Raw genomic sequence first — 24062 nt, 5'->3', positions numbered from 1 at the left:
CCGGACTTTACGCATGTGGGGGACCCTCCCGGCCCCTGCACGCTGTAGGCCGCAAGAGGCGGAACACACGGCTCTCTTCTACTCCCCTTGAAGAGCTCTTGTTTTATTAGATCAGTGGTTCCCAAAATTCCCGCAGGATCCTTTTACATCCTTAAAATGATTATGGACCCCAAAGATCTCTTGAGTATGTGAGTTATGAATTCTATTATTTCTTGTATAAGAAACTAAAACAGAAAATTTTTCAAAACTGCCTTATTTCCAAATAACAATCATAAATCTATTACATGTTAATATAAATAACACTTTAATGAAAAATAGTATTGCTTAAACATTTAGTGAGATGAGTGGCATTGTTTTACAGTTTTTGGGTCTCATGAATGTCTGGCTTTATAGAAGGCAGCTGGATTCTCCTATCCACCTCTGCATTCAATCTATTTTGATATCGTCAGTCATGTAGTCTGGAAAACTCCACTGTACCCTCAGGACAGGAGAGTAAATAAGGCAAACGATGTCTTATTATAAAAGTAGTTTGGCCTCCTGGACCCTCCTAAAAAGGGTCTTAGGGACTCAACATGCAGACTCCAGACCTATTTTGAAGACTGTTGATCTAGGGCCTAATGATTTTAAGGGGTGGGGAATTTCCTAACAACAAAACCCCTAATGCTCCACTAATGCTTTTTACTGAGGAATAATCAAAACAGTGCCTGCATCCTCATAAAGTCCTATCAAAAGATGGCACTCTCACTGGCCCCACAGCACAAGCTTTCACAAAACTATGTGATGTTTTCCCCCGGAGGTTATTTAACTTGCAAAATGAAGAAAAAAACAAACTCCCCATCTGTTTTCCTCTTTCTGGCTGCACCTGTGTGGTGTAAAAAACGATAACATCAAATGTGACCTCAGTGTCACTAGATGAGTTATACTAGAGTGAGGTTTGGGGTGAAGAGAAGTGAAACTTCAAGAATGTGTCCCTGACATACAGGATACTTAACAAACCACAGGAGTGGCTCAGCATGCTTGCTCACTCATTTCCTACAGAACAACAACAAAAAAAGATGTGAATTAAGGCTCCATATCTATTGGACACAAAAGGAAGTGGCACGTCCTGACGGCCCAAAACAACGCAGTTGACTAGGTCTTTCTCCTTAGAAGGGGAGGGTGCTGCTATAAAATTCCCCATTGTTTTCCTATCCCCTAAAAGGGCTGTATACATGTTAGGCACTTGGGAAGCAGGCATTTGTCAACCTCTTATTCCAATTTAAGGGAAAAGTTTCCAATTTCCTGTAAAATACTGTGAGTACATTCTACAGTGGGCCTCAGATAACATCCTCCAGGAACAAGTCCCCTTCACAAACTTGTCTAGGACCAGGGGAGAGGGTCCTGGCACTCCACACTGAGGCGAGGTGCACTGGCAAGGGGCCGGACCACCTTCAGAGGAATCACACCTCCTTGGCCTGCCTGAAGGCTGGCTCCCAAGGCCCGGCTCAGTCATCTGCTCAAGAACAGTGGCACAGAGAGGGGAGAATTCTTGAGGTCTTCTCTGCTACCTGAGAAGCTCTGGCACCAGAGACTGCCGCTAGAGGGTAGGGAGAGCTGGGGAGACAGGCAGAGGTGGGCCCTCCACCAAACTGCCCCCTGAGCCCTGACACGCTGGCACACAGCCCGGGACCTCCAGCTGCTTTTATTTTTGCAACTTTCCAAAAAAAAAATCTGTCACTGGGAAAGTGTCCTCTTTGTTATTGTAGGTGGTGTAACAAACTATTATTCTGTACTCTGGGGCTAAAATGTCCACGTCATAGAAAACTTAGAAAAGTGCCTAATATGTAATAAATGTTCATATAATATTTTTGCTCTTATTGAGATTCACTCATTTAACAAAAGTATACTTCTAATATCCCACAATATGATACCCTTATTCAGTAATTTGCTTCCTTCCACATGGTAGCGTGTGAAGTGCGGGCTGACCCAACTAAGCAGACCCCAGAGGTTGACCAGATTCTCAGAGGAGGGGATCCTGTTAGGGACCAGTAAGAGAAATAGAGGCTCAAACATGAGTTGGATTCAAATGTGTTTCTCATCTACAGCTCAAGGTCAGCTGAACAAACACAATACCACAGGACACGAACGGGGAGAAGCATGATGTGATAAGGTGTAACTAACCCTTGCCACTATGTAGTGAACGGTAAGGTATCAAGTGACAAGATGGAAAATGGAAATGGAAAACAGGCATAAGGTAAAGAGGAAAAGATGTGCAGCATAAGTAACTGCAGATGTGTACTTTGATAGCATTCATAATTAGATACTTTAGATTGGTCCTTCTTAGTGCCTATTAGTGCTCAGGGCCAAAGCCTACACTGACATGGAGTTTCCCAGTTTTCAAGCCGTGCTCTCAAACGGTTTTAGTTGTGGCTAGGTGGACTAATAGCATCCCAGTTTACAAAGACAAGCCAAGCTTCAGAGACTGTGGCTCACTTACTACCTCCCTGCAAAGCGGCAGCTCCGTCATCCTGACGTTCTGAAACAGAGCCTCCCGGCACAAACGCTGGCACCCACCAAGTATCTTTATTACACAGAATTAGAGCTACCATTTGAAGACTTGCTATTTGCCAGCCACTGTTCTAACCACCTTATGAGTATTAACTCCATTACTCTTTGCAACAACTCCAGTAATGTGTTTCAATTAATAAATGCATTTTAAAGCCAGAAAGCTGAGGCATTAAAACTAAAGTTGGGAGCCATGGAGATTCAGTTCAGGAAAGAGAAGTCAGAGGTTCTTTTCCTTGCAAAGGCAGGATAAATTGCATAGCTTTTTTTTACTTCTTCTGGCTATCACTTTTTAATATCAACGAAGGAGATTTATTTGGGTAGCGGTAAGAAAAAGAGCCTTCCCTGACTGATCTAAATTCCTTGTCTGTCCTGTCCCCCTGTCTCACTTTTCTTCACTGGGTTGGCCATTCCCGGTAACGTTTGCTTTTTATGTGTTTGCATCTGTCTCCTGCAAAGAATGCGAACTTCTCGTGGGCAGACCTTCAGTGCTGTTAATCCTTGTATCCTAAGTGCCAGCACAGTGAATGAATGATGCCTGGCACAGATGGGCACATATTTACTGAATGAACACACAAGTGCCTACTCCTCACTACAGCAGAAGTCTAGACATCTTTTTAAAAAAAACAGCTCAATCAAAAAGATTGGGCAATTTCAAAGATAAGCAAAGTAGAACACACAATTGTTTTGTTCACCCCGACTTGGAGTAAGTGGGTGTGGAATGCCTGATGGTCACAGAGGGAGTGACAGTGTTTACACAGAGCCCTTCCCTGCTTGCACAAATACCCGCGGGGTCTGGGGGAGGGGGCAAAGGCCAGGCCAGGCGGCTGCAGCAATCTCCTGCGGAATCAGGACCTGCCAGGTCTGGCCTGGGTGTGGCTGGAATGGGCAGGGGGGCCACTGAGTCAGGGTGTCTTCCTAAAATGAGAAATCTGTTGGGTTGCCCAGAGTTTGGGGCTTCCTGCTAGTGGCCAGGCAAGGACTTTGAGGAGTATGGATTTAGAATTATTTCTAATGATCAAGCCAGAATTGGTGTCTTTCTTTCCTTTCACACACATGAAAATCCCCTTTCAGATTGAAGACATAATAAAAATTATAAAAATATACACAATACAATAAACAAGAGTGAACACAAATATAGAAGAAATAAAATGAACACAATCAAAACACAAAGATGATGATGATTGTGTGACTGTGATTGAATAAAATGTGGCATTTATATAGAAGATGCAGGAGCATAAATGTTAGTGTTAATGCTACCAAAACACCATCCTGAACACAAAACTCATCTTTAGGGGAAAAGAAATCAATTTATGTCAAGAATTATAAGCAGTCCAAGCAGCAAATGGGATGTCCTCTAAGAGCTCTGTCATCCCAGCTACAACACAGAGCAGGGTTTTCCAATCTGCTCCTATGAGAAGCAGAGTACTGGTAATTTTGAGACCTGGTTCTCTGGAGCTATGGGCAGCATAAAATGGGAGAGAGAGAGAAAAATAGAAAATCTTTTATATCAGATGAAAGAAAGCATCTAGAAGCATGCATTTTATTTTGTTTATCCCTCCACCTACCCATACAAACCTCCCTTGGGTCCACAGAGGTTCCTTTCTCTAACACTGACTACCTTCCCACTCAATCATCTTAAATAAGGAGGGTCCCGGTGGGTATTAGGAATCAAGCAGTTAACTGAATTAGTTCAAATGAAAACATCTATTTCTACATTATTTCTATTGTCCTCTGAGGGAGTATGAATTCTGAAGGTCTTTTGTTGGCTGAGCTAAGGTGGATGTGAACAAATGCAAGGGTGGAGAAAGCTAAAAAACCTGTCTATAAGGGCAGGCAGAAGAGTCCAGGAGAATGTGAAAGAAAGTGTGTGAAAGCTTTATGGGGCTGCACTGTGGGGAGGTGGGAAAGGCTAGAGTAGGCAGAAGCTATGCAGAGGGACCCGGAGCCTAGAGCAGAGATGACCTTTTACCACCACCCCTCCCCAGCCTTTAGCTGTACGGATCTCTCAATAGACAGAATTTTGAGGTCATTACTTGAGTCAAACTGTCCAGGATTCTCAAAACAAGTCTAAGTTATTTTTTGCTTGCCATAGTTTCTTCCCTTTGATTTCTGAACACTCAGATTTGTCACAAACTCAACACTCTCTGTGCTCCCTCTGCTGCTATTGTCCTCAGCCCCAGGTAAGTAAAAAGCCTCCAGGTGGTCAGAGGGTGAGCTTCAGCAATAGCCAGGCAGGAGCTGAACCACCTTTTGGATTTTAATTGTCCTTAGTAGCTTGGAGACCACCTTTTTTGGTTATGTAAATGTATTTGCTCCACACTTGCACAGACATCGCCACTGCTTTTCAAAATATATTTCATAAGGTCAAAAACTTCCCAGATGACCACTCTCAGTTATGCTCCCTCTATGCTTCTGAAGACTGTGAGAGTCAACACTCTCCTACTCTGGACTTTTCCCTGAGCAACTCAGAAGAGCCAAGGGTTAAATTTTAGGACTTCTGCAAACCAGCTGTGAAAGCCATCATTAAAATGTAAATGATATAAACTTAAAATTAAATAAGTTGTATTAAAAACAAAGGTATATTAACACTCGAGCTCATCACTTCTTAATTATTGGACTGTACTTGACTGTTACCTATGCTCTTGAGGTGATCGTCCTCTATTTGATATGTTGGAGGGACTACAGACAGTATCAGTGGTGTGCTAGTGCACATTTCTCTCCGACTCTGGGTTCAATTATGCCACATTGGTAGCTTGCAAGTCACGGCACTGGGAATATTTACACCATGGAAGTTGGCAAATGCTACAAATCTGGGCTTGATGTGTTCTCTTCATGTCTAAGAAAGTGATGGAGAATATGTTAAAAATACATATTAAAACATAAAAGGATGTTATATCTGTACCTGCTACATTATATAAGTAGCACCCAAAATGAGAGAATAGTCACCCAATATCTTGTTCGGCAGAGGAATCATTCATGTCACTGATCAATGAGTGAAGCTCAGACATACAGCTTCATTGTTCCACTTTTGTCTTACAAATGTGAAAGTATCTAACAACATTCACATCAAAATTACAATCACTTATTAGCAGGTTGGAGATGAATTTAAGAAATTCAGCAAACACCAACAAAAGCATTCTATGGGTCAATTTGCATTTTATTATTCTTTGCAAATTGTGTGCTATGTGTGTGGTGACATACACAGTAACCATCCCCCACTGCAGCAGGTTGTTAAACATTTACCAGCACACACCATATTCACTTTCTATCCATTGCTCCTGTGTTTGTATGCATTCCCTCGCCCCTTAAGACCTCTTCCCACACCCCAGGCCCTTTTCAAAACAATGCTTGCTGATATGCCCAGCAGTAAACTGCAATCATTTGTCTATCAACTGCCCTCAGAGAATGGAAGGAAATCCCTTGCATTTGTAAGACCTGGTGAGCTCTCTGCTGCTCCACCTCACAAGCTCACTCCCAAAAGTTGGCAGCTATATTCACCACTCACCATCAGCATCCCTGTCCTTAACTTGCCTGGGCAGCTTGAAAAGATAAACACCTTTCAATTAGACAGAAATCCTTACTGAGTTCTACAGGAAACACTGCCAAGGAGATTTGGAGTTCTGGACTTCCAAAGGCTTCATGACATTAACAAATAAGCCCTCAGCCACTTGAGTAGTTAGAAAATTGTTAAAGTACATTTGGCTATGCTGGTAAGGAACTGATTAATACTTCTCATCAATTTACTTTTAAATTTCATTATGACCTCAAGGTTGATTTTGGAATTCCAATAGAAGACAATTCCACTGACTCAACTGGAGAATGGAAGTGCTGTCTTAGCAAAAATGTTTTAAAAAGGAAGTCGCTTAATTCTTCCCTGGGCCACCACAAAAACAAGTGTGATTAAAGTGATTGTTGTGCTTCAAACTCAGTGAAGCATAATGGATTCTATAATCTTCACCAGCAGCATGCCACCAAGAGTGTTTTTTTTAACTTAACAACCCTCTAGGTCAGGATACCCTGTTACAAAGGATTTCCTGTAATTCTCTGGGAACGTGCAATGGGAGAAAATTCACAGAATCTAGATTTCTGAAAATATACAATTTTACTCAATTACACCACTTCAAGTTCTTAATCTTGGCAAAAATCTCTGTCATCCAAGTTCTTGATTTTCTTTCTAATCCTCCTGATAAAGTTTAAATCAACCTGCCCTCAATTTAGGTCTTAATTCTAGAACTTCAACATTTATCAGTAGTTTTTTTTCCTATCATAGTAGATCCAGAATATTGCAACCTCAATTACTTCTTTGATGAATCAATTCAGTCCACAGCTGGAGTCTTTTAAGCAAGTGTCTGATTAGTACACTTCTTTGACAGAAAAGCAAGTTCTTATGAGACATTAGGCTGAAGGAGGCGAGTAGACCACATCAGTTTTCGGGTGTCTCCTGAGGTCTCCATGAATGACTGGCATCCTGTGATAACCAGCATCTTTAGAAGTTTCCTCTCCAGAAAAGACTGCTACTGACTGTTAAACCAGTCCACGCCAAAACGAAATGTTTGTTGGAAATGCCCAGTTATTAATCCAATACTAGTACCCAGTGTTTATTTGTACTTAATCAAGGCATCCCACTGATGTTAAACAATTTAGATACGGTTTTCCATTAAGAAGACATCCCAATAGTCAGTCGAGTACTTCAGTAGCTACCACAAGCAACAGTTCTGCAAGGCACTGGAGCCATACAGCTCAGCCGTTCTGGCCACGGCGCTCCTTCCCTCCAGAATTCCATGCCTGGAATCATCACCTTCCTTTTCTCCTATCAAGGAAGTTGCCCCTTAACTACCTCTTTTTTTCTGCAATAATGCAACTCAATTTAAATTAGGCATCTGGCTGCCATAACTAAGATGATGACATCTCTCAAGCCATCAGATGGAAGGGGCTTAGGTCCCTATGAGCAGAGAGCTGCGTCCTAGCCTTGGACCTACTCAGACCTGTGATTCCTGTGTCCCTCTCTCCCTGTCATACACAGCTGAACCCGCTCCTTACCCACCCACCCGGAATACTATGAGCATGAACACAGGGGACAGTCTGCTGGGGACTCATACCAAAGCTGCCGTTGCTTGGGCTGGGTATCTTTGCGCAAGTTATCTAGCCTGTTTTATACCTCAGTTTCTTCACCTATGAAATGGGAATGATTGCACATATTTAAAGTGCTTTTGGGAATGAAATTAGTAATATTTATGCAAAGCCTCTGGAACACTGCCTTGACCAGTAAGTGCCTGGCCAACGTTTGCCATCCTTTCCAGTGCCACATCAAGCAGTCCTGGGCCCACTATTCCTTGGTTCCACAGAGAACTGGAGGCAAATGGGAACCAGAAGGTAGAGCTTCATAACCCCCACCGTGGACCCTCAGGCTGCCTCCCTCTCCCCACCTCCACCCCCAGGTGTCCTGCTCCTTCCAGTCTCCTTATTCCTTGTTTAGAATTTCCACTGTTCTTCCCAGCAGACCCCCCACTGTAACCCTCTTCAGTCTGGTTCTTCTCATGAGAAATTCTACCCTATATGAATTTATATCTATATATTTTCCCTGCTGTGAGGACGTAAGTAAATGCATATTGAAGATTTCTATTGGGGAGATTAAGAAAGAAGATGGGCTGTGAAGAAGAGGAAGGGAAATCAAGCAGATGCCAGCTTTCTGAGGGGTCAGGGAGGCCAAGGGGCAGCAAGCAGAAAACACTACATGGTACCTTGGGGTTGGTTTGAGGGGGGGTTTTGAGCACACACTCGCAATGTGGAAAAGGGCTCAGTGTTGCACATTCTGGCACAAAGCTATCAGATTGGATCTAAAGCTTTGCAACCCTCTGTGCTGTGGAGACGGATTGAGGTTTGCTGAGGTTACAGGTTATCTAAACCTTATTTACCTCAAAGAGCAGGATAATCTGTTTCAGATAAGGTGTAGTCTTGGAAATATAGGGCAACTACTTCAGATGATGAAATAGGAAGGCATTTCCATGTATTAGATGAATAATGGAGAAGAAACTAACCTTGTGTCTAACCATATGAGAAATGAGGTGCCAGTGTGTTGCTGACAAGACTAGTGGTGACCCTGGAATTTTTTAGGGAGCACAATGTGTCCCACAGTAATACTTAATATGAATCTAAGATATAACCCAGTCAATCATTCAGAGGTGGTTAGGAATGATGCTCTCATTTTGGAGAGGTGATAAACCGAGAGGTAATAAACTTACAGGATAACTTTTTCCCTAGTGTTTATGAAAAAGAGAAGGCAGAGCTCTAAGGATTTTGTTAAGTCTCATTATTAGAAGTAAAACCTTTTTGAATTAACCCTATCTTGGGAACTCTTGCCTTGGAGATGACCAACAGGAGTGGCTTAGCAACAAGGGAGAGATCACCATTATCTATTAAACAGCTGCTAAAGGCTGAGCGTTGTATAAGGGTTTATCCATTATTGTTACATGTTCATAACAACCCTATACAGCAGTTATAATTACGGCTCTCAATGTAAGAAAAAATGGCCAGTCTGTAGTTCAATTCACATTCAACCGGTGTCCATTCACTCTAGAAGTAGGAACTATTCTCTGCTTAAGAAGGGGAGGAGGGGGGAATTTCAGGCCACTCTAAGGCAAGGAACAGGTTCAAAGACAGCCCACCCCAGGTTAGAACTCTGAAGGTATTTGCTCAGACACTCTACAGTTCTCGCAAGCATTAGACAGAACTATGCCTCAGTTTCCTTATGGGTCAAACGGGCCTTCTTTTATTAGCCAAGGATCACAATCACCACTTACAATATTTATTGTCTTCCAAAAATAAAATTTTGGAACACAAGTTATCCACTCATTCATTTAAATGTTTCAGGGACTATGATGTTCTTAGGATGTGGCAGCTAACCAAAACAGGCAAAAAACAAAGCATAACAAAACCCTGCTTTAATGGAAATTTGACTGTGGACAGGATAAGAGTTGACATTAAGAAACTACTATTATTTATTAGGTGTATTAATTGTGTGGTGGTTACATGGAAAAGCATGTTCTTCCAGTTGGAATTGCATATTGAAATATTTATGAATAAAAAAATGTGATTTTTTACAACCGGGACTTGCTTTTACTACTCCAAAATGGGGGAGGGAGGTTCATAGGGAAACAGATGAAATGAGATTGGCAAAATGTTTATAATTGTTGAATCTGGAAGATGGGTACATGGGAGTTCATTATACTATTTTATCTACTTGTGTTTATTTGGAAATTTCTTTAATTAGGAGATGAATTTCACCCTCCATCAAGTTTAAAAAGATAAAGAGTAATTTATGATGCATCAATCAGACAGATATACATGCATGCAGAAAAGTAAAGCAGGGTAAGGATGTGGGAAATGCTGAGAGAAGAGTAGATGAATACAGCTGACCTTGAACATTGTCTGTAGCCCCATGCAGTTCAAAATCCATGTATAATTTCTGACTGTCTCAACGTTAAACTACTAATAGCCTGTTGTTGACTAGAAGCCTTACCCATAACATAAACAGTTGATTAGCACATATTTAGTGTTTTATATGTATTATGTACTGCATTCTTACAATAAGGTAAGCTAGAGAAAAGAAAATGTTTCTTCACATTGTCACTAATTTCCAAAAAATTTCCAATATATTTACTGAAAAAAATCCATGTATAAGAGTACCCACACAGTTCAAATCCATGTTACTCAAGGGTCAACTGTATAATATTTCTACATGCATGTAATGTTTTTTTTGTTAAGGTATCAGTGATATACACTCTTATAAAGGTTTCACAGGAAAAACATTGTGGTTACTACAGTCACCCATATTATCAAATCCCCCCTCATACCCCATTGCAGTCACTGTCCATCAGCGTAGGAAGACATGCATGTAATGTTTATTTGTTTTATACATGTAAGTTAACAAGACATGGATGTGTGATAAGCTGCATCAGGGGGAGGCATTAATGCACATGAAGGTGATTAAAAGGTAATTAAAAGACACCTGGTTTTCTGAGAAAGAAGAGAGTAATCTGAGTTTTCTGAAAGATGTCAGTCTTAAAGAAATGTTAATGAAAATAATAGCTGATATATATCTTCCTTTTCTATATGTTAGAACTAGGTTTTGCAAGCATGTTAAAGAATGACTGGATTTTATCCCCAACATAACTCCAGAAGCTGGTACCATTTCCCTTGTCTGTAAGATGCTGCCCCTAAGCTGAGGGAGACTAGATAGCTTGTCCGAGGTCCTGCAGAATCTAAGTGACGGGACCCAGCTGGAATCCAGGTGGTCCAGCTCCAGAGCCTGACTGCTTAACTCCATAGCACACTGCCTACTTTCATAAGCAGCACTTGGATAATGAAGGATAAAAGAAGAGACCTAAATATTAAGCAGTGACTTGATTATTTTCTGAGTGTCTGCCCTGCCGAGGGAGAGCCTGGGGAGGCAAACTGAGTGGAGTGGAGGGCGGATATGGGGCAAGAGCCAAAAGGAAGTTTTGGGAGCAGGAAGGTGCCAGAGAGCAGCCACTGCAGGCAGGAGGCACAGCGAGCCTCCCGACTCCCCCCGCCCACCAACAACCACAGAGGGAGCTGCTCCAGACCCCAGGAGTGTGAGGGCAGGAACAGGGGAGGTGGGGTCTTGGGAAGATTCTCCAACACTTCTGCCCCACCTGCCCACCCACATCCACACACAACACTCAGGCTGCTGATATCTTTCTAGAACACAGTAGAATAATTTCAGCCAACCAGAACTTATCTTACTTAAAGGCAAGAGAAGGCAATTGCCAAGGTGATAATTAATTTATTTTTAAAACACATATAAGTTTCTCCCAGTGCTAGGCACTATTCTAAAACACTAGAAATATAGTGTAAACAACACAAGGTCTCTCTTCTCATGAAGAACACACAGGAAACACATCTATCCTTCGTGAGGTACTGATAAGCAAAAGTGAAGTAGGGTCAGGGCCTGGCTTGCAAGCTGTGGGGGCTCCTATCTGATAAAGCATGACCAGGAAGACTTCATTGATTTGGAGACATTTGAGCGAGGAACTGAAAGAAGTAAGAGAGCGAGGCTTTGATACAGGAGGACCACTGCTCCAGGAAGCATTTCATGAAAACCCTCCGAGGCTGGAGCGCATTTGGCATATCTGAGGACTGCCGAGACCCATGAACCGAGGCAGAGCGAGCAGTGAGGAGGGGCAGGGGCCAGACCGGGAAGGTCTCAGAGGCTGTTCCACAGATTTGCTTTTGACTGAGTGAGCTGGGAAACACCATTGGAGGAGTTTGCATTAGCCGACCTGTGAGCAGGATAACTGGCTGCTGTGCAGAAAAGAGGCAGCAGGGGACATGGGTCTAAGCAAGGAGAACAGCTGGGACTCTGCATGAATCCAGCGAGGAGGGTGTGGGGACTGGACCAGGTGGGAGTAGTGGAGGCTGTGGGATGTTTTGGAGGCAGAGCCCCTAAAGTTTGCCTACAGATTGGACCTGGGATATAGGAGCAGGAATGTGACCAGAGAAACACGAAAGGCTCTCTCACTGGGACTTTGCTCTCTCCCCTATGTTCTGCCATCAACCTTTCCTTTGGACTAAGTCATCAGAAGGGGCCTCTGTGGAAAATGCATTCGCTGGTTACCTTTGTGTTCCAATCAATGCTGGCTCAGCAATTATTCAAATGGTCTAGACAGGAGATAAGCTTCTACAGAGATGGGAAGGGAGCCTGAGTTAAGTGAATATGGACTGAGAACGATTCAGGAAGCTATTGCTAACTGATTGGACAAGGCAGGAAAGGGAAAGGAAATGACTTATGTGGCCAATGAGCTGTGGGGTTATACCTAAGAATTGGAAAAGGAGGGACAAAAACAACCCCAGGAAGTTAGAGGTAGGTCTGGAAATAGAGATTATGAGCCCAATTCTGGGTGGGTGACTTTGAATCAATTGTGTAAGTGAACAGATAAATCCCAGAAGGCATGAGAATAAGAGTGGGAGGCTCAGACAGGCCTATTCCAGTTTTTCTCTTGATTTATTTTATAACACACTAGGGTCTCACTATTTGAGCCAGAAATTTTAAATCCAAATGTTCTAAGAGAAATTTCATTTCATTTCATTCTGAAACCATGGTAACTAAAATTAGACTCCCAGAATCCAATTCTTTTTGACTTGAAGGGATCCTTCAAAGACCTGCCTTAGTAAGATAAATTTACAAATAACAGAGCAATTATTATATGCCACTTAAAACAACCCTGAAAATGTGGTTTAGCTATACTCATTTTTTTTTTTGCCAGTAAGTGTTATATTCTGAATATGAGAATAACAAATACAGACTTCTTAAACTTGTTTTTACATTCCTAGGCTCTAAGTTGGCAAACTAGAATTAAAGTTTTAACACAAAACCCATCTACACACTTGTTTTGAACATCAGACTTTTCAATTCCTCTTTATAGTGGATGTAGAGGACAGGCCAAACTTCAAGTTAAACAAGTAATTAAAGTCAACTGTGCGCCGGTGACCATATTCTCTGCTGGGAACACAAGGATAGATATGGCATGATTCCTATACCATGGAGATTCACAACCTACGAAGAGGACTGAGGTTCCTTCACTCTGTACAAGAAGGCATGTTTTTAGAGTCAGCATTGGACTGAGGTCCTGTCTGGAAATGCATAGCAGTCACTTAACTGGCTTGGAGCGTCAGAAAGGCTTACTACTGCAGTTTCTCTGACAGCCATTTCTATTCCAGAATAAACACTGTTGGATCTCCAAGTGCATTATGAACACCCATATTTAAGAGCACCATATTTATTGCAGTCCCGTACCACTTTTAAACCAAAAGCTACTGGACTCCTCTTACCAAACTCAACAGTTTCCTTTCTTCAGCTCATTTGTGAAAATGGGGATTCTTGCTCTGATTTCTTAATGCGCATTTCAATCAATAGAAGGAAAAATTACTTTGTTCAAACACCTGCTTTCCAGGAGCTCACAGTATTGGGAGGGAAGACAGACAATTAAATGATCGAAACTAGCACACTGTAAGTACTACAAATGAGGTAACAAGGATGCTAAGTTACTGGAAGGAAGGGGTACCTAGCTCTGAGCCTATCTGGCACAGCTTTACAGCCCCCGCTTCACTCACAGTGCTCCCACCCACTGGCGCTCTGGTTACTTCACTCAGAGGAGCCGAAGGAGAGAAGGCAGTGGAAGCGTAAGATGGAGACTGTAAGCAGGTGGGTCAAAGCAAGTACGAGCCACACTGCTTCCTGATTCCCATACATTCCTTCTCCTTGAGCTGCACACTGTCTTGGCTGACATTCCAGCTCTGAATCAACCTACTTCTCACCACCTCCTCTGCAGGCATCCACTCTGACCCACTGTGAGAGCTTCCCAACTGTTCTGCCTACTTCCAGAACTTCCCATTACAGCCCTTCCTCTGCACAGCAGCCGGAGAGGTAATAGGGCATTCATCAGGTCTTGCCACTCCCCTGCCACAAACCCTGGCTTTGCACTGCACTTTGAAGCCACAGCGGTAAAGACCTTTGATGTTAGAAAAACCCACACAATCCAGGCCCTGCCTGCCTCTCTGGCTTCATCCCCACTTACCGCTGCTCCCCTCGTTCATGCATACAGCCTGCCTTTCTTTTCCTAGAACTCACAGCGCTTATTTTTTAGGGCCGCCATACTCATGTTTTTCCTCTGCTTAGATTGTTCTTCCCTCAGATCTTTTCAGGGTCATTTCGTATTATTTAAACCTTGGCTCAATGTTACCAGCTCAAATAGGGCTTTCTGACCTCCCAGACAAAGATAGTGCCTTCACTCCTCCACCTTATTTTCATGTTTTCTTTTTTTAAGGCCTTTATTACATAGTTGTCCCCTTTCAGTCCAGATTTGGTTTGTCTTGCCGGTCACTGTATCCCCAGAATTAAGAAAATTGTATTTGTTGACTAAACTAATCTTAATCTGAATTCCCAAGTATAATGAATATTACATCTCTACTAAAGTAAGACAAACAAGAATTGTATTCCTGTTCCCCCTCTAGAACTGAAGGCCTTTCTTCCACTACCAAAATGGCTTTTCCCAGTTATTTTCATGTTGGTTTATTGCTGCAGCTGTCTGGTAGCAGGGAATGAAACTTAAGTGTGGCATCCAGTAAACATAATAATAAAAAAGTCACGATGAAGGACTTACTGTTTACTAGATGGTATCCATACATTATACATTTAAACCTCATAACATCTTTATTGTATGGCTTTATCCCCATTTTAAAAGACATCTTCAAATATTTTCCAAATGATATATAGACTGCCTGCTCCCAAGACTAGTCACACATTTCAACTCTTAGTATTCAGACCTTAGAAAAACAAACTTATCTCTTCCATGCACACTATTTTCCCCACATTTAATGTCACAGAAACAGTGTTTTAACTACAACTACAATAAGTTAGCAAAGACAGCTAGTAAGTATTAGATTTGGTCGCCATATCGTGCATATTGAACAACCAAATAATTTTCTCATTCAAAAATAACAATATATAGCTCCTAAATATTTGCAAAGAGTGTATTCTGCATATATAATAAAATCAAATTTGAAATTAAGATCAAACCAAGGGGAATTTGGGAATAGTTACTGCTAGTGATTATGCCCCTAGCTAGTACAGAAACATGCTCTCTTCATTTACCCAAGAAGGGAAAAACCAATACCAGTTAACTTCCTATTTGTAAATTTCTCAAACCACAGTATTAGATTACACATTATCACATCCTGACATAACAGGCCAAAAAGCAAACAAATCTCTTTTTGCTCCTCAGGGGTATTCTGGATTTTGAAGGCATTGCTATTATTATATAATTCAATTATTATATAATTCAATATTTGTTTTCCTATCAGGATAAGCTCTAAATAGAAACAAATAAAAAAAAATAAGTGTGCTTTATAATAATGACACTTTTTGGAAGCCTTCTGGATTCTAAGTTACTAGAGATAATGTTTCGCTGTGATAGGGCACATCTGTAGGCCACTGGGTGCCACGTGCCACAAAAACATTATTTTCACATTACTTTCCTTGCCTTTTAGTTTCGAGATCAGATGTCATTAAATACTGCGATTAAATGGCATTCCTAAGAGTTTAATCTAACCAACTGTTAAAGGAGAGAGGGGAAAATAAGCATTATCTTATATAGACAAGAAGAAAGGTGGAAAAAAGCCAAGACCACCAAGATTTTACTCCATAACTACATTCTAAAAGCTTCCAAATATTCCCAAAGCACTGTCCTAATCAGCACACAGCCAATCCTAACCAGCCCATTTACGCACCCATTTCCCATCTGCTCCCTGCCCACCTCATCACCCTTACAGCTTCACCCTCTTTTACTATTTAGCTCATAATTCTCTAAAAACTGTTCTATGATAGGAAAGGTACAGTATAAGAAAAGGTTTTACCTTTTTAAAAAATTGACTTTAAATTCTATTTTTCCTCTAATACACTCCTCTGCCCCCACTCAATAATCCTATATATCTGATTTTGACTCTTAGGGTTCATAATCCACATGTTTAGTTGATCCAATATTTTAAAAGTATGAAACACCTGAACATTTAAACTGTAAACTATTTCAGACCAGCTCCCATATCCTCCTTTGAGATTGCTTTGAGGCGATGATCGTACTTTAGCACAAAGGAGATACTTAAACTAATAACAGGTTTACATGATAAAGAGAAAAGCACAGGATCATATATTTATGCTCCAGATTACAGTTTTCCCTCCCCTCCACACAGCAGAGAAGCATAGATGTTAGTGTCTGAGCACTGTCTGTAATCACACAGTCAAGGAAGGCTGAACTCTGTGATGGCCTCAGGTCAGCCCTTTTACCCCTTCCTCATGGCCTCACATCTCCCCCTTTCCTCTTCCACCCCAAACAGCTTTCTAGGGACAGGTTCAGAGATAGCCTTAACTCAACCTAAGCCTGGACTGTGGTTCATACGCCTCCCTGGAATGGCTACAAATGGCCTTTCTTTTGCATCTACTTGTTTCCAAAGATTCTTATTTCAGCTTGAGATGGGTGGATTTTGAAGACCTCCTAAAACATGAGGGCTTCAGTCACATGAGAAGGTAGACAGATGAAGGAGGTGGTTCTCGAAGGCGCAAAACGGTCTGCACTTTGCTTCCCACTTGGCCAAGTGCTGACTGGCCCTCCCATCCAGCAGGGTACAGTTGGCAGAGGGTATGAGGTGCTGAAAAGTGCCTCAAATAGGCTCCAGGAGGTTCTACGGGAGGCACACTCACTAGGTGTGGAAGGCCAGCATGCCACTGAGTGCTAGAGACTTGGGTTGAAGTTAAAATATTGAAATTAAAATCAAAACAGCATGAGAGCACACTTTAGTACAGCTAGAAACAGCCAGGTATTGTCAAAGCTCCCACTGAGTCATCCATCCAGAAACTGAGGAGTTAAAAGGAATCCTGGACAGAGGCGGAGAGCTGGAGGAGGGGAGACAACAAAGCTCTAAACCAGGGACAGAAAAAGATCTTGATGAGAATTCAGAGTTTAGAGGGTAGTCAGAAAGGAGATTTAAGCAGGATTTTACTCTCTGAACAGGGAGGATGGTGAGGAAATGTTGGAAGAGAATACTACATGAAGTATGAAAGCCCAGAGACTTGCCAGCGGAGGGGAGAGGTTGGCTCCAAATGGAGTCCCCTCCATTTCGTTATCAGAAAGGACCTGCTCAGTCAGAGGAATGATCAGCTGCTTGGGATACAGAGGAGAGAAGGAGTATTTATGTTAAATTAAATCAAGAAAACAGAAGGAAGTAAGCTCCAGTTAATGCCTTCATTGCCCTTAGGAAGGCATTTGTGGGCATTAAAGATTCACACATCTCTGCAGACAGCTGCCAAAAGGAATCATCCCACTGCAAGAGCTGCTGGGCTCCGCCCACACCCAAATTATGTGTAGGTTGATTTCACTTCAGCAGGATTCACTAACATGCTGTGTCCATTTTAATGACCAAGCAAATGTTTTAACTATTTTAAAAACACATCTGATCACAAATATATTACAATAATTTACTCTGTTACTATTTTACTCTTTGCCAGGTACAAGTCAACCTCTCAGAGCTAAAAAACAGGAGAGAAACTCAGTTACAGTGTAAACCACTGGAGCCAATCTTGAATGAAGCCACAGGGCAAAATAAATTTACTCAATGGATATTTACTGAGCACAAATATCAACATATTTCATTGATGCTAAAAGGCACATTTTTCCCAACTTATGGATGCATCTTACAGTCAATGTTAATCAGTTTCATCAACAGCATTTCTTCTTCCTCAGAAGTACATCAGAAAATGGTGCATTTCAAGAGCATCTTAGACTTGATGAAACAGGAACTCTCAATATAATGAAAGTTGCAGTTCAAATGCTACCTTCTCTGAGAGGCTTCTCAAACTGCTAGTCTCAGGTGACCCATCACCCTGATTCTCTTCCTTTACCGATCACATCTCTATGCAGACTGTGTCTTCTGTGTTTACTGCTATGCCTAGAAGAGCATCATTATAGGCATGGTATGTTCTCAATAAATGGCTCTGGAATGAAAAAAAGTTACCATTTATTGAGCAATTACTCCATGTCAGACCCTGAATTAAATGTTTCACAGAGGAAAACCTCATGTACTCCTAGTAATCAAGAAGTCATTCTTAATATCTACTTCAAATATAGGACAGCATGTTAAGTGGAGAAGCCAGTAGTGGACCTCAGCTTGGCCTGACTTCCAAATCAGACACATAGGCACCATGCTATCCTTTGTATCATATACAAAGCCTGAAAACAGCTTTGTGCTTGATTCTGTGACTGGTCCAAAGATGAAGGCAGACCCCTGCAGCTACAGAGAGGAATAAAACTGTTCCCTCACCCTTGAACGGTAATATTTGTCTGCTAGGGATCACCAAAATCTTCTGTCCTTCTAAGTGCTTCATGGGTAAGAACCTGTGTTACCATAAAGTGCATGTGCCTATATCTCTGCCAATAAGATGAGGAGAGGTTCCATGGAAAAAATGGGTACTTAAACTTGGTATGAAAGGATTCCACCATTGGTGAGAGAGAGCACGGCCCACCTAGAGTTCTGTGAGTTTTCCTGACAGATAAGGACATAGGATATATACATGGGGAGGTGCTAGAGGAAAGTAAGCACATGGGCTTTAGGCACCGTGATGGCAGGTTTGAACTTCATTTTACACAATCGATGATCTTCACCCATGATGTGTTTTAATGTGCACTTTATGACATCCCAGCCAAGCTGCTCTCCCCATTCAGCAGCTCACTCCAGGAAGAATGCTAATATTTTGCACTGCCATTCTTGCGTCAATTGACCGCTAGGTCTAACAGAGACTTCTAAGCCCGGTATAAAAGAAAATACTAGAAGAGCAACTGGAAAAAGAAGTGAGATCCGAGATTTGATTATAACTCAGTCTATTTGGAGTCAGCTTAGATAAAGCCTGTGACATTTGTCATTTTGGGTCTCCACAAAAATAGGATATCACAAACACAGAATATTTCATTTAGCATAGAGTTGGCAAAAACAGCTGCAGGACAAATCCAGCCGGCAGCCAGTTCTGCATGGCTTTCAAGCAAAGATTGGTTTTCACATTTTTAAAGGTTTGTAACCAAACAAACAACCCTCCCCCTAATCAAAGGTTTTATGACAGAGACATACAAGGACCACAAAGTCTAAAATACTTACTATCAGCTTTACAGGAGAAGGGCTACCACCCCCTGATATAGAACTTCTCGTCCTCCTCCTCCATCTCTATTCACAGGTCATTTAAGTCAGTGCTTCATGTGACTAGACATATAGAGAACTAGACCCATGTACCACTTCAAAAATTAGGGCCAACTGAATGGTATGACTTACTGAATTAGTAATTCCTCTTATGAGGATTCTAAAGAAGCAATGATTAGATTCACACCCATTTCAACTTGATTTGTCTTTGATATTTTTAAATGATGTCCTTCTTACACTTAAGAGCTTGCTAGCTTTTGGTCCAATGCTGCAATGGTTTGATCTTCCTAATGTTGGTGATAAGTGGCTCTGTAGGCCCTGTAGCACCCTGATTATTAAAGCTCACCAAAACAACTTTCGTAATTAAAGACCCATGAAAACCCTAACTCTCCTCCTGTCTGGCTAGTCCATCAAGTGGGTGTAACTGGGATCTTTTCAAAACTCAGCCTAACACTGAACACTTTCAAGTTGCCTTACCTGTAGGATTATACTGGAAGGGGGAAAGAAGCAGAGGGTTATGGATTCTCGCTTCTATGAATCCATTACACTTTAGCTTTCCATCAAACAGTAATTCAATATTTACCAAAAGAAGATGATTAGGTTTGGAAAATTTTACTTGGCTTGTATCTCATCAGAGAAACATTTTTTGGTAACCTTGTATATACAGATTTAAAAGATACACAAACATGACTCAAACATGGCAGCTATTCTAGATACACAGTCAACTCCTCATTACGGGGCTGGGAATCACCCAGGTATACTGGAAGCTGTTCTGCAGCGTCTGGATAACCTGTGGCCCGATTATTCTACAACGAACCTGGGCCCCTCACTGGGATGATTAGCCTGTATTTCTATTGGTTGCTCTTCATCAGCACCAACAAAATAAAGCTGAACATGTAGTCAGCTCTTAATTACTTGAAAGTTGGCTCTGCCCTCAGTAAGTTCTACTTGGCACAGACATCCGTGGCTCTGAATGCCCCAATGGTTTGGGGTCAGCTTTTCATTTCATAAAGCAAGACTGATGTAGGCTGCAGTGAAACATTAATATGTAAAATGCCTGCCACACACACGTACTAGACTGCTTAAGCTTTTTTTTTTCTGTCCAGAAAATGGCTCCATTCCCTTCCCTGAGTGACTATATGAACATTTTGCTTTAGACACCATGTTTTTCCTCAGTCAAAGGAGACAAGTGATTTTATTTTTTCTTAAAGAGTGAACCATTACATTTAATTAAAAACATGTCTCCATACCACCATCATTTCTAGGTAGTGCAGTTTAGGGGAAAGAGGAGTGAACCTCGGTTAAATCAGTCCTGTCAGTCGAGAGCTGTGCAAAAATCATTCACTCAATCCTGGGACTTGGTTTATTAACAACAATCATCTTTAAAGCACGCAATGTGCCAAACCCCTACTGTGTTTTACTTCCTTAGTAATCATCAGTGCTCAACATGACTCCAGATGGAAAGGCCATTGTTTCCTCAATTTATAGAGGAAGAAATGAACAAAGGTGACATAAACTGGAGAGAGTGATCAACTGTGGCTTTACACTTTCCTGATTATAAAATAACCTATGTCTAATTAATTGCCTTAGAGGGGTCAAGGTCTCAGTGCTAATGAACTGCAGAAGCAAACTTCATATGCAAGTCAGCTAACTCCAGAGCACTTGTTCTTAACCACTAACACGTTCCCAAATCTTCAAGATGTAGGGACTGGACTAGGTCATCCAAGATCCATTCCAGCTTTAATATTCCACGGCTGTAATCATCCCTGCAGGAGGATTAAAAGACGACAATTGTTTGAAAGACTGACTACCAGCAATCAAAGGGCACAGGGAGGAGAAATCTGCAAGAAATGGACTGAAGCCATGAAGGATCAGAGTATACATCCCGGAACCGCTTTTAGTTTACTAAGGGCTCAAAAGATTTAGGTCTACTCAAGCGTTTCCCATATTTATGCGTCAGACTACAAACCGCTGTCTTAATTAAATCCCTTAAAAAAAGTCATATTCTCAAAGGGTGAGAACAGAATAGTACCGGTTATTCTTGGTTTTGAAAAATCATGGTGCCACTTCCTATTGATTAGTTAAAAAGTGATATTTGAAGTACAGATTTGAACCTCCCATGGAAATATTTAAGCTTATATTTGGTAACATCATCTATATTAAAGTCACTGAAGGAAGCTGGTGCGCATGATGATGATGGAGATGAGCAGGATAAAAAGATCAAGGAAAGCAGGATTAGGGCACAGACCTGACCACCAGATAACTGTTTCTCACTCCGCTTTGCCCTTCAGCAGAGGGCTTCAGGCAGTAGCTACAGGAGGGAAAAAGAAGGTAATGCAGTAACTGCTGGTGAGGGGCTATCGTGAGGAAGCCAGGAAGATGTGTAAACATGGGGGGAAACATTTTTTCAGGTGGTCTGGTGGCTTAAGACATGCGGGCCTCAAATAGGACAAACAGCAAAGTGACAAATTGAGAAACTAGACTCAGAGATGGTATCAGACTATCACTTCTGTATCTAAGTCTTAAATATGGCACACCAAACAAATGCCACTGGAGTGGGGGTGAGGAGTCGGCATGAAGCTTTACAAGCAAGCTGGTTCCTAAAACCCACTTTATGAGCGTGGAAGCCAGGGCCACCAGAGGTGGAGCAGCTGCGCAGGCCTCACCTGGCAAAGCCGAAGTTAGAATGAAGTTTCTTATTTCCTGACACGATGGTCTTGGAAATATTTTAATAGCATTTAATCACAGTCCAAAGTCTGCAAATTCTTTGAAAGTGTGCCAACTATAGAAACCGGGAAGCCAGAAGATGCCGATTTTAACACTCGGTAACTTTTTATAACATTATGCCACCCATCTAGGCCTGGAATTCTGTTAGATGACAAATTCGACCTAGAGCCAACATTCTGGTCTCCTCGTTTAAATACGAAATACAAGGCAGTTCTGTACGCAGGCTGTCGGAAAACCCCCAACCCAACCCAACCCCCAACCCAACCCTCCCTTCTGAGATCGACACTGTCCTCAGTGATGCCGGCTACGGACAGCTTTCCTGCGACTCACACTCAAGCGTTTCCCCAGTCTGCGCAGTGGCCCCGGCCACCTGAGGGCGGTACAATGGCAGCGTTAAGGACCAGAACTTCATGAAATACCGGCTCTACAAACGAAACTCCACCAGCGCATTAAAAAAAAGTCACCCACTGCATTGTTTCCAATGAACGGAATGAAATACAACAGCTCCACGACTTTTCCTCATTAGAACCTTCTTAGGCTTCTGGTTTCAGAACCAACTCTCAACAGAGGACACAAAGAGTGGGGCGGGCATCCCCCTCAAACCCCAGCCGTCCTCCGAGGCCAGAAGGGCCGGCCAGGTCCCAGCGGACCAGGTGTAACCATTCACCCCGGTGACGGACAAGCCACCGGCTTTCCATTCTCCGCTCCCCAAAAAAGGGGGCGTATTTGCACAACTGGGATACAAAGGCTAGCGTCTTCAAAGGCAGGGACCCTCCAAGCCCCACGCGCCCGGCGCCCCGGCCTCTGACCCCCGCGCTTCCCGGTCCTGGGGGCCCAGCGCCCGGACCGGCGTCGCGGAGCTGAGCGGGGGCGGCGGTCGGGGCCGCTTTCGGACCGTCCCGTGTGAGCTGGGGGGCTGGGCTCTCCGGGGCGCGCAGACCGCCTCTCAGAGGGGCACAAGTCGCGGCCACCGGGCAGCCTCGAGCGCCGGACTGGAACCGAGTCCGGGCCGCGGGGTCGGAGCCCGCAGCCGGGCGGCGGCGGGGCGCTTCCCCACACCGCCCGCCGGCACCCGGAGGGGGCGCGCGGGGCGGGGGCCGCCTCCACCTGCGGGATGGGGGCGCCGGGCCGGGGGTCCCTAGCGCCGCTCGAGCTCCCCGGGGCTCCCGGCGGGCGGTCCCCAACCCTGGGAAAGGGGCCGAGGGGCGCTCACCCGTGTAGGCGCGGCTCCGGCGCGGCGGCCGCGCTCGGCGGCGGCGGGGAAGGCGCGGCTGCGCTGCGCTGCGCGGCTCGGGCGCCCCCGGAGCGCTGCACGGCCGCTGGCGCGCGGACTTCCTCCTGCTCGGCTCGGCGCCGCCGCCGGCCCCGCTCCCCGGCTCCGCCGCGCCCGGCCCGCCCCTCCCAGCGCCGAGCGGCGGCCCCGCGGTCGCGAGCGGCGGGTCCCCGGTCCCTCCCTCTGCCCCGGGGGAGGAAGGTGGGGAGGCGCGGGGAAGGGGGGGAGACGCGGCACTTGGACTTGTCTCTGGAGCGGTGCCAAAGAGAGCAGTCAGATTACAGCCCGGGGGAGGGGATTTTTTTTTTTTAATCCCCGCTACTGTTTTCGCAGACGCATCACTTTTCTTCATTTTTCCGGGATCCTCAGCTTTAGCTTTCTCGTGACATGCTAATTTCCCGTATGATTTCTTTAAAATAATACAAACGGTGGTTCTATGAAGCCAGCGTTCTAGCGTTACACAGAAGCTCTGGGGTAATAATATGCAAAGAGAAGGGGAAGCTCGTTGTTTTTCAGGCATTACCCTGATCACCTCAGTTAATGTACTTTGCTTAGAGAAAGTAAAAGTGAAAAAGGTGGCAAAGACGACTAACCTTTGTAACAGCCAGATAGACGTTTAAAGGCGCCGGCTCTGTAGTAAAATTATAATTTAAGTCAAAGTTACCTGAGATGAAGTCAAAGGCATGCCAGGTGATATCTTAACACTTATATCCCGTCAAAGACGCATCGTGTTTGCCTACTGACTCCATTAGGTTTT

The 24062-nt window shown here is 43.3% G+C and overlaps 1 protein-coding gene across 1 annotated transcript in view; it reads right to left on the bottom strand.

Moving 5' to 3' along the window:
• Positions 1-23417, bottom strand: part of PLEKHG1 (pleckstrin homology and RhoGEF domain containing G1) — a 202607-nt gene extending 179190 nt beyond the window's left edge. The window contains exon 1 of the mRNA XM_037022991.2: positions 23246-23417. The gene's annotated coding sequence lies outside the window, so the exon portion shown is untranslated. The remainder of the gene's footprint in view (positions 1-23245) is intronic.
• Between the last annotated feature and the right edge of the window lie 645 nt (positions 23418-24062).

This window comes from Manis javanica, chromosome 13 (genome assembly GCF_040802235.1).
Source record: "Manis javanica isolate MJ-LG chromosome 13, MJ_LKY, whole genome shotgun sequence".
Taxonomy (NCBI): Eukaryota; Metazoa; Chordata; class Mammalia; order Pholidota; family Manidae; genus Manis; species Manis javanica.
This window is presented reverse-complemented; position numbering and strand designations above follow the sequence as displayed.